This window comes from Gymnoscopelus braueri, assembly GCF_963280865.1.
Source record: "Gymnoscopelus braueri genome assembly, chromosome: 1".
Taxonomy (NCBI): domain Eukaryota; kingdom Metazoa; phylum Chordata; class Actinopteri; order Myctophiformes; family Myctophidae; genus Gymnoscopelus; species Gymnoscopelus braueri.
Window position 1 is genome coordinate 1508390 of NC_137603.1, and position 10000 is coordinate 1518389.

At 40.3% G+C, this 10000-nt stretch overlaps 1 protein-coding gene across 1 annotated transcript in view; it reads left to right on the plus strand.

Moving 5' to 3' along the window:
- The window catches only part of cd81a (CD81 molecule a), a 48261-nt gene extending 45070 nt beyond the window's left edge, over window positions 1-3191 (plus strand). Inside the window, exon 8 of the mRNA XM_080436968.1 lies at window positions 1-3191. This exon is cut by the window's left edge and continues 1104 nt beyond it. The gene's annotated coding sequence lies outside the window, so the exon portion shown is untranslated.
- The last annotated feature ends 6809 nt before the right edge of the window (window positions 3192-10000 follow it).

The window sequence follows — 10000 nt, forward strand, 5'->3', positions numbered from 1 at the left end:
ACCAGGCGAATGTATGAAACTATCTTTTTAGTTTTTGAGGAAATGAAACCAGTTGCACTGTAGGGGGCGCTCGTCCCCCGCCCCCCCCCCCCCCCCCCACGAGAACCAGGTTTGGGAGAAACTTGCGCATGACACGACACGACGGAGACCTATTTTGGAGCACTGTCAGTCTTAGATAAGCCATAGGAAGGTGAACACATTAACGCCTTATACAGTTAATACCATTCTGTTCGGTTCAGAAACATATTCAAATCCCCCATTTGAATTCAATGACCCCCACCCCGTCCATGGCCTAATGCATATCAAACTGAGGGTCCTTGGAATTAGAGGGTTTGAGATCCACTGGTTTTAGGGGTACGCCGTCGGAGAAGGAGCCAAAGATTTGACCGTTTGTACAGTTTTTTTGGGGTGTTACGCTCACGTTCGTTCGTTCGTTCGTTCCTTGGTGGAGATTCCTCGTCCCTCGTCCCCCCTTTGTCTCACCGTGTCTCGTTGAATCGACCCGTTCTGTCCCCGCCCGAGAATGTCCCAAATAATCGCCCGTAGACTACAAGCGTCTTTTTATTTTTTATATCCTGGGTCTCTTGTGTTTTAAATGTCCGGCTGAAAGGAGTCCTGTGTCTTCAGGTTGTTCTGAATCTAAAGGTTCTCGTTTCTTTGCCTTTTCGTCTCGTTCTGCTCTTTTGTCCGTTCCAGTCTGGGCCGATTCATGGTTCTGTCCATTCACACGTATTCCTACTATTATTGGAACTTTACTAACTAACCCTTTATCCTGGTTTATATGGTCGCTGCTGGGCACAAAACCTCTTATCTCCATACAGTATGTTTACGTGTTTTTTCAGTGGGAAGGAAACGTAGCAAAACTTTTTTTTGTGCTACTTTTGGTGAATTTGAATCCAGAAAAGTAACAGTTTTGGACATAATGAGCTTTACACCCGACAGTGACCATATAACAAGAGCGCATATCTAACACCCCTCCCCCCCAAAACCAGCCTTTTCCCTCCAATTGTTTGTATCGTCTGAGTCAGCTTCCTGACTCTTGTTCCGCCCGTCTTTTTGTGCTACGACGTTGTAGTCCAGTGCTACGTCGCTGTAGTCCAGTGCTACGACGTTGTAGTACAGTGCTACGACGTTGTAGTCCAGTGCTACGTCGCTGTAGTCCAGTGCTACGTCGTTGTAGTCCAGTGCTACGTCGTTGTAGTCCAGTGCTACGTCGTTGTAGTCCAGTGCTACGACGTTGTAGTCCAGTGTGGAGGTGACAGTAGTGTTTTTCATGGCTGACTGCAGGGATTGAGGCCATCGGGGAGCTAAAAAACTACAAAGATGGACGCCACATCATCCATAGTGTATAAAGCAACGAGAGCCACGGGCGTGTTGAGTTTGTGTGTGTTTGTGCATGAAAAGCAAAGGGTGTCTGTTATGTCTCTGCCTGGGCGGGGGTGTGTGTGTGTGTGTGTGTGTGTGTGTGTGTGTGTGTGTGTGTGTGTGTGTGTGTGTGTGTGTGTGTGTGTCTCCACTGCCACGCTGCAGTGGCACGGTTTGCCCACCAGAGGGCGGGCGTGTCACACTGCCTTCATTTTATTTAGAATTCTGACTTTTTTTCCCCGTCAGCCCTGAGGCCCCCTGCTGTTACTCAGCTACACCACCGAGGGGAGCTGTTGTCACTGCCTTTAATGTAACCAGTGAATATGTCACAGCCTGGGGTGGGAGGGAGCGGTTACATCATCCGTAACCGTGGCAACTAGACTCGATCCTCCACCTCCACCCTGAACACTGCCTTGCCAAATGGTTGCTATGTCTCTCTCACTCACACACACACACACACACACACACACACACACACGCACACGCACACGTACATACACACACGCAGGCTTTGTACTCCTCCCACACCTCCGTCCACCCCCCCCCCCCTCCCACACAAGTCATCATTTCATCGTCCAACTAAAACATTGTTGTCTTGTTAACACTTTATGCCTATAATATTAATATTAAAAATAATGATGATGATGATCCAGACGAAACAGAAAGTGTCTTGTTTTAAGCCGTACATCTGCAGTAGTATTGTACTAACATTAGTATATATATATATATATATATATATATATATATATATATATACAGTAGTATTTATACCTCTGCAGTAGTATTGTTATTGTACTAACGACCCTCAGTGTGTCTGTTGTTGGAGGTTAAACATGTTAAAGACAATGTTAAGCTTTTTTATTCTCATTATGTTTAATGTGCGGTACGTCCTCTAGGGGGCAGTGGTTCTCACAGTTTAGGACTCCGGGGGACCCCCACCCACATGGGGGTTATTGGGGGGGGGGGGGGCTCTGAGAGCGGTAACTCTTTCAGAGTTGGTAACTGTGGGAGTGTAACAAATGGTTCCATTTGTTACACTCCCACAGTCATGGGGGGTCCTTGGTCTAATTCATGGTTAAACTGGGGGGTCCGTGGTCTAAAACGTGGGGGTCCCTGACATGTAAAAAGCTGTGAGAAGCTCTGAACTCTGAGGAGGAGGAGGAGGAGGAGGAGGAGGAGGAGGAGGAGGAGAGTGAGGGTCAGCAGTTTGACCGGCATCAGAGAGGAGATGATTTAATAAAACATTAAAATGATGATTTAATAAAAACATTCAAATGAAGACGACGGTATTCATTCAACTCAGAGCTGGAAGAAGTGTTTGGATTCTTTTTTTTTTCTTTTTTTTTAAGTAAAACTAGAAATAGTACAATGTAAAATACTCTCTTAAAGAAGTAAAAGTATCGGCATCAAAATATGCTCAAAGTGCCAAAAAAAAAGAGCTAATTTCTGTGTTTGTTTTTTTTTCAAAGTTTTCAAAATTTGCCAAAGTATAAAACATGGCTTAAGTGGTTAACGTATGGTTTTTTTGCAATAATAAGAAGAATAATAATCTAAATCTGCAAAGTAATCTAACTAATCCTGTCAATTCATCTTCAACTACACAGTATTTGCCTCACAGTTGTAGTCGAGTAAGCGTTTAAAGTAAGTACACAAGTAGAGTAAAAGTACTTAGTTACTTTCCACCACTTAGACGGTGTTTTTTACAGTCACTGCCTTTGAGCAGAACACCATCAGCTGCCGGTTCAAATCTGACTCCTTTCTCCTCTCCTCTCCTCCACTTTGGTTTGCCCATAAGTACTAAGGGATTAAATGTATTTTACAAATAATCTATATGTGTAACTGGTGTCTTTTCTTCTTCCTGTGTGTGTGTGTGTGTGTGTGTGTGTGTGTGTGTGTGTGTGTGTGTGTGTGTGTGTGTGTGTGTGTGTGTGTGTGTGTGTGTGTGTGTGTGTGTGTGTGTGTGTGTGTGTGTGTGTGTGTGTGTGTGTGTGTGTGTGTGAGATATCACAATTTTGGCCAAAATATGACTTAGATAATTATGTTATGAGGCTAATTTTGAGAGGATGTTCAGAAAATATATATAATTTTGACTTAATAGATGGTGGAAAAAGTACTCACATGTTTTACTCAAGTAAAAGTACAAAAGTATTGTTATCAAAACGTACTGAAAGCAGTAGATTATTATTATGCAGAATCAGAATGTCCCATTTCACAGGTTTCAAATGTCTAAACATATTTTGAAAATAGCAGATCTACAAGCTCACAATGCGTCGCATCACGACGCATTGTGAGCTTGTAGATCTGCTATTTTAAATGGCCGAAATATAGGGCTGAAGTGGTTAATGTATGTTTTGTAATAACAATCAAAATCTGCAAAGTAACTAAAGTTTTCAAATAATTGTAGTGGAGTAAAAATATAATATTTGCCTCTTGAGTATTGTTGTGGAGTAGAAGTAAAAAGTACAGACATTTTTTAAATACTCCAGTAAAGTAAAAATACCTTAAAATTGTACTAAAATTGCACTTGAGTAAATGTACTTAGTTACCTTAAACCACCAGCAGACATCATGTAATACTAGTGATGTATTTAGTTAAATGTACCTTGAGCCAGGACAGACTTATAATAGACAGTATTACTCTGTCTGCTGTCTTCCTCCAGGATGTGGATCAAATCACACAAACATGTCATTTTCAGGTCTAGTAACTCTGCAGGTCTGTGATCGCAACAATATTAGATTACTTTGGGTTCTTAAGACAGTTGCACTAAACTCTGTTAAAAGAAAAGTGTCAAAGTATCAAAAAGTGTCAAAGTATCAATACTGCAATGTAGAAATACTCCATTACAGGTAAAAGTCTGGAATTCAAAATTTCACCCAAAAAATAACTTATTTTCTATCAATTACACACCCCATGAAGCCTTGAATTCATGCATTTTTTTTTTTTTTTGTCGCATTCCTAAACCAATAATTTGATTTCCGTCTCCTACCGGCTAATGTATCCTGTAGGAGACACAAAGTAGATTATTTGTGTCTCCTACCGGATACACACACGGTCATCAAATTATTGGCCTAAGAATGTGACAAAAACTAAAAATAATCCATGAATTCAAGGCTTCATGGGGTGTTCAATTGATAGAAAATAAGTCATTTTTTGGGTGAACTAATCCTTTAGGGACATTAGGGATGGTAGTCAATATGACAGATGAACTGAATCATGACAGATCATGATAAGATGAATTGCACCACTATTTGCACTGTTTTTTAGACTATGACGTGCTTATTTATGATATTTGTCTTTAGGGAATGTGGTAGGATATATGTAGGATTGTAGGATGTACGGTATGTTTTCTCTGTACTTTCTGTCTTCTTTTAAAATGCTGACCCTGGGAGCTGAGCTCCACTTGTGTAAATGGCAAATAAAGTCTATTTTATTCTGAGTTTAACAGTGGCCAGCCATGTTTTGGTGGGACCGCGCCCTAACTAAAGTTTTCATATAATTGTAAGAGTAAAAGTACAATATTTGCCTTTGAGATGTAGTGGAATAGAAGTAAAAGTACAGAAAATTGGAAATACCTAAAAAATAGCTCAACATTTTACTTAAAGTTGTACAATGCAGAATCACAAATAACGATTTTTAGCAACCTCTGCTGGTCACTACCGTCACTGCATACAATTTCCCTAGTCCTCGATTACCCAGAATTCCATTCGTTTTCACCGGAAGCCGGAAGCGTTTCAAAAAGCGATCTTTTAATTGTTTTATACTATCTACGGATCGTTTCTCTTAGCCAGTGGAGCATTAGTTACCATGAGCTGTGCTTTCTTTTTCTGTTCTTTTTCGATCTTCCAATCCTACATTATCTTAAAATCAGCGTGAGGTTCCTTTTTGTTAATAGCGCGGTAGTTCCTGGCCAAACAGGAAACCGTTGCGGTAGTTCCTGAGGACGTCGGCCACGACGTCATGACGTTGGCCAGGAACGTCATTTTCCCGGGAAAGTCCCCCCCGTACACGTTCAATAGAAAATATATAAATAAAAGGCTTCCGGGGGTGAAATTCACGGAGTGGGTGTTGTGAAACTTTTGCCACTCGCAAAAGATATACAATTTAACTTTAGTTTTGTTGAAAACGTTACCTAGTATTACTTTAAGTAACGGTACTTGAGTAACTCAAACTCAGATGACAGGTATTTAGTGAGTGTAAAGTGTAAACATGTTGGCTGAAGAGATGCTTTGATCCAGGAGAGTCTCTGGAGCACCGTGTGTGCTTTAGAAACTGGACTCTCAACACATTGTACCATTTATTATTCAGTGTGGAGACCTGACACCCACACTCAACTAAACTAAAGTGTGCAACAACACTCTCTAAGTCTACAAACTAAAGGAACTACTCAGTCAGTTTACTGCAGGGAGAAAGACTCAACAAAGACTCTCTAAGTCTACAAACTAAAGGAACAACTCAGTCAGTTTACTGCAGGGAGAACAACTCAACAAAGACTCTCTAAGTCTACAAACTAAATGAACTACTCAGTCAGTTTACTGCAGGGAGAACGACTCAACAAAGACTCTCTAAGTCTACAAACTAAAGGAACAACTCAGTCAGTTTACTGCAGGGAGAACGACTCAACAAAGACTCTCTAAGTCTACAAACTAAAGGAACTACTCAGTCAGTTTACTGCAGGGAGAACGACTCAACAAAGACTCTCTAAGTCTACAAACTAAAGGAACAACTCAGTCAGTTTACTGCAGGGAGAACGACTCAACAAAGACTCTCTAAGTCTACAAACTAAACGCAGGGGTGCCCACACTTTTTTAACTTGAGTTCTACTATTGAAATTGCCAGCTCAAGGTGATCTACCACTCGCGCGTGCATGAGTGGTAGGCATGGTGGTAAGCATGGTGGGCGAAATTTGCGTGGTTTTGGGTGGATTTTTTTTTTCTTTTTTCAGTTTTTTGGTTGTTTTTTGTTAGTTTCTTTTCCGTTTTTTGGTTACTTTATTTCGGTTTTAGGGTTAGGGTCAGGATTAGGTTATTTAATTATTATTTTTGCCTGATTTTACCGATTTATTATAAAAAAAAGGTAATTCATTCATTTTATTTACCAACCAACAAATAATTATTATCCCATTAATGAAAATACTTAAACATTTACCTATGGGGGCTAAATAACAACATTAAAGGCGGTTACACACCGGCGAATATGCGAATATAGGCCTACGCAAAATTCGGACTCGTTCCGAATAATTAAAAGACGCTTTTTTCACTCCGCGAAACTGGTTTGGAAGCTTGCATTGACTTCATAAGGTTTAAAAAAAAAACGTATTATTCGCATGAAAAAAATCGCCCCGGTGTGTAAGGACCTTAAGGCATTAGGACTGTTTCAATATTTTTCCTGGCACCCCCCCATTTAGTGCCGCGCCACCATTTTCTGCCACAGCGCCACCTAGAGCCTTTTTTTTTTTTTTTTTTTTTTTTTTTTCAGGGGCATTGCAGGTGGTCTACCTGCGCAGCCTCTGCGGTCTACTGGTCGATCGCGATCGACGTAATGGGCACCCCTGAACTAAAGGAACAACTCAGTCAGTTTACTGCAGGGAGAACAACTCAACAAAGACTCTCTAAGTCTACAAACTAAAGGAACAACTCAGTCAGTTTACTGCAGGGAGAACGACTCAACAAAGACTCTCTAAGAGTCTACAAACTAAAGGAACAACTCAGTCAGTTTACTGCAGGGAGAACGACTCAACAAAGACTCTCTAAGTCTACAAACTAAAGGAACTACTCAGTCAGTTTACTGCAGTGAGCACGACTCAACAAAGACTCTCTAAGTCTACAAACTAAAGGAACTACTCAGTCAGTTTACTGCAGGGAGAACAACTCAACAAAGACTCTCTAAGTCTACAAACTAAAGGAACTACTCAGTCAGTTTACTGCAGGGAGAACAACTCAACAAAGACTCTCTAAGTCTACAAACTAAATGAACTACTCAGTCAGTTTACTGCAGGGAGAACAACTCAACAAAGACTCTCTAAGTCTACAAACTAAATGAACTACTCAGTCAGTTTACTGCAGGGAGAACAACTCAACAAAGACTCTCTAAGTCTACAAACTAAATGAACTACTCAGTCAGTTTACTGCAGGGAGAACAACTCAACAAAGACTCTCTAAGTCTACAAACTAAAGGAACTACTCAGTCAGTTTACTGCAGGGAGAACGACTCAACAAAGACTCTCTAAGTCTACAAACTAAAGGAACTACTCAGTCAGTTTACTGCAGGGAGAACGACTCAACAAAGACTCTCTAAGTCTACAAACTAAAGGAACTACTCAGTCAGTTTACTGCAGGGAGAAAGACTCAACAAAGACTCTCTAAGTCTACAAACTAAAGGAACAACTCAGTCAGTTTACTGCAGGGAGAACGACTCAACAAAGACTCTCTAAGTCTACAAACTAAAGGAACTACTCAGTCAGTTTACTGCAGGGAGAACGACTCAACAAAGACTCTCTAAGTCTACAAACTAAAGGAACTACTCAGTCAGTTTACTGCAGGGAGAAAGACTCAACAAAGACTCTCTAAGTCTACAAACTAAAGGAACAACTCAGACAGTTTACTGCAGGGAGAAAGACTCAACAAAGACTCAATGTAAACAAAGAAAGTCCTTCTGGTTCTTTTGAATGAAAATGAAGGAACGCTAAAGGTTTCGCTGTCAGGCCTTCTTCAGCGTGAACAACAACAACACTCAGAAGCAGTGGTGGAAAAAGTACTCGAATGTTTATAAGTAAAAGTATCAATACTGCAATGTAGAAGTAGAGCCTACTCTGTTACAAGTAAAAGTCTAGAATGAAAAAAAATTACTTGAGTACAAGTACAAAAGTATTGGTATCAAAATGTACTTAAAGTACCAAAAGTAAAAGTACTAAAATGTTCGAAAATAGCAGATCTGCAAGCTCACAACGCGTCGCGATCTGTAGATCTGCTATTTTCAAATAGCCTGCAGTAGGTATAAAATAGGGCTAAAGTGGTTAATGTATGTTTTATAATGTAATCATTTATATCTGCAAAGTAACTAGTAACTAAAGTTTTCAAATAATTGTAGTGGAGTAAAAGTACAATATTTGCCTAGTATAGACAATAATTGGAAACACTCCAGTAAAGTAAAAGTACCTCAAAATTGTACTTGAGTACAGTACTTGAGTAAATGTACTTAGTTACTTTACACCACTAGACACAGACTAAAGTCTCGCCATGTCGTCCATCATTAGTAATCTATTCATCACAGAAATATGACATGGATTACATTTGAAAGCTTGTGTCAGTCTTCTCACTAACGAGGTAATTAGGGTTGATGTTGTTGACTCCAGATATGTAAATTAATGTCAGAAGATGGGAGCGATTCCATTGGCTCCTCTGACTGCTATTGAAGCCAATGGGATTCCAGACACACACATTAAAGGGATAGTTCACCAAGAAAATGACTTATTTTCTATCTATGAACTACTTCCTTTAACCGGTTAAAGGGATAGTTCACCCAAAAATAATCTTTTTTTCTATGGATCAGATAACCCCATGGAGACGTGAATTCATGGATATTTTTGTGTTTTTGTCTCATTCCTAAGACAATAATGTGATGACCAGCGGACCGGTAGGCAGCGGTTCCGGTAGGAGACACAAAGGAGACACAAAGGAGACTCGTTGTGTCTCCTACCGGAACCGCTGCCGGTCATTATTGGCTTAGAATGAAACAAAAACAAAAAAATATCCATGAATTCAAGTCTCCATGGTAACTCATAGATAGCCCCAAAAATAGTCATTTTGGGGGTGAACTATTCCTTTAAACTATATTTGTAAAGAAAGTCACAAAAACAATCAAATTGAATCTACAAGATCAGGCCTTTATATACTTACCTTATACTTACCTTATACTTACACTCCACTACATCTCAGAGGCAGATATTATACTTTTTACTCCACAACAATTATTTGAAAACTTAAGTTACCACTTACCTTGTAGATTGTGACTATTATTATAAAACATACATTAACCACATTGAGCGCTATTCAAAAACTATAGCCGGCCATGACTTCCTGCTAGATCTTTACCTTCTGCTTCACCACATGGTCAGGAGATCCATCCATCAAGATATTTGACAGGAAGCCCAGTTTTTTAAGCTCCATTCTTATAACCACTATTTGTGGTCATGATCAAAGCTTCATGTCGTCACTGCTGCACCGTGGAGCTTCATGTCGTCACTGCTGCACCGTGGAGCTTCATGTCGTCACTGCTGCACCGTGGAGAGGAACCTGCATCCACACACTGCTGACAGATCATTGATGATGACATAACACATACATACCAAAGAACAGGCTTTTTGTATAGGATTGGACGTCTAGTCAGTAAGAATACTCTGAAGATTCTTGCAGGGGCCCTCATACAAGGTTATTATGATTATGCATGCACTTCATGGTATCACAACACCTCCAAGGCCTTAAAAACAAGGCTCCAAACATCCCAAAACATGTGAGGCTACTTCTTGGCCTCAATCACAAAACCCATCTAACCCCTGCTCATTTTGCTAGGATTGGATGGCTTAGGGTTGAGGACAGAGTACAGCAACTTGCTATGGGCCTGGTCTTCAAGATACACC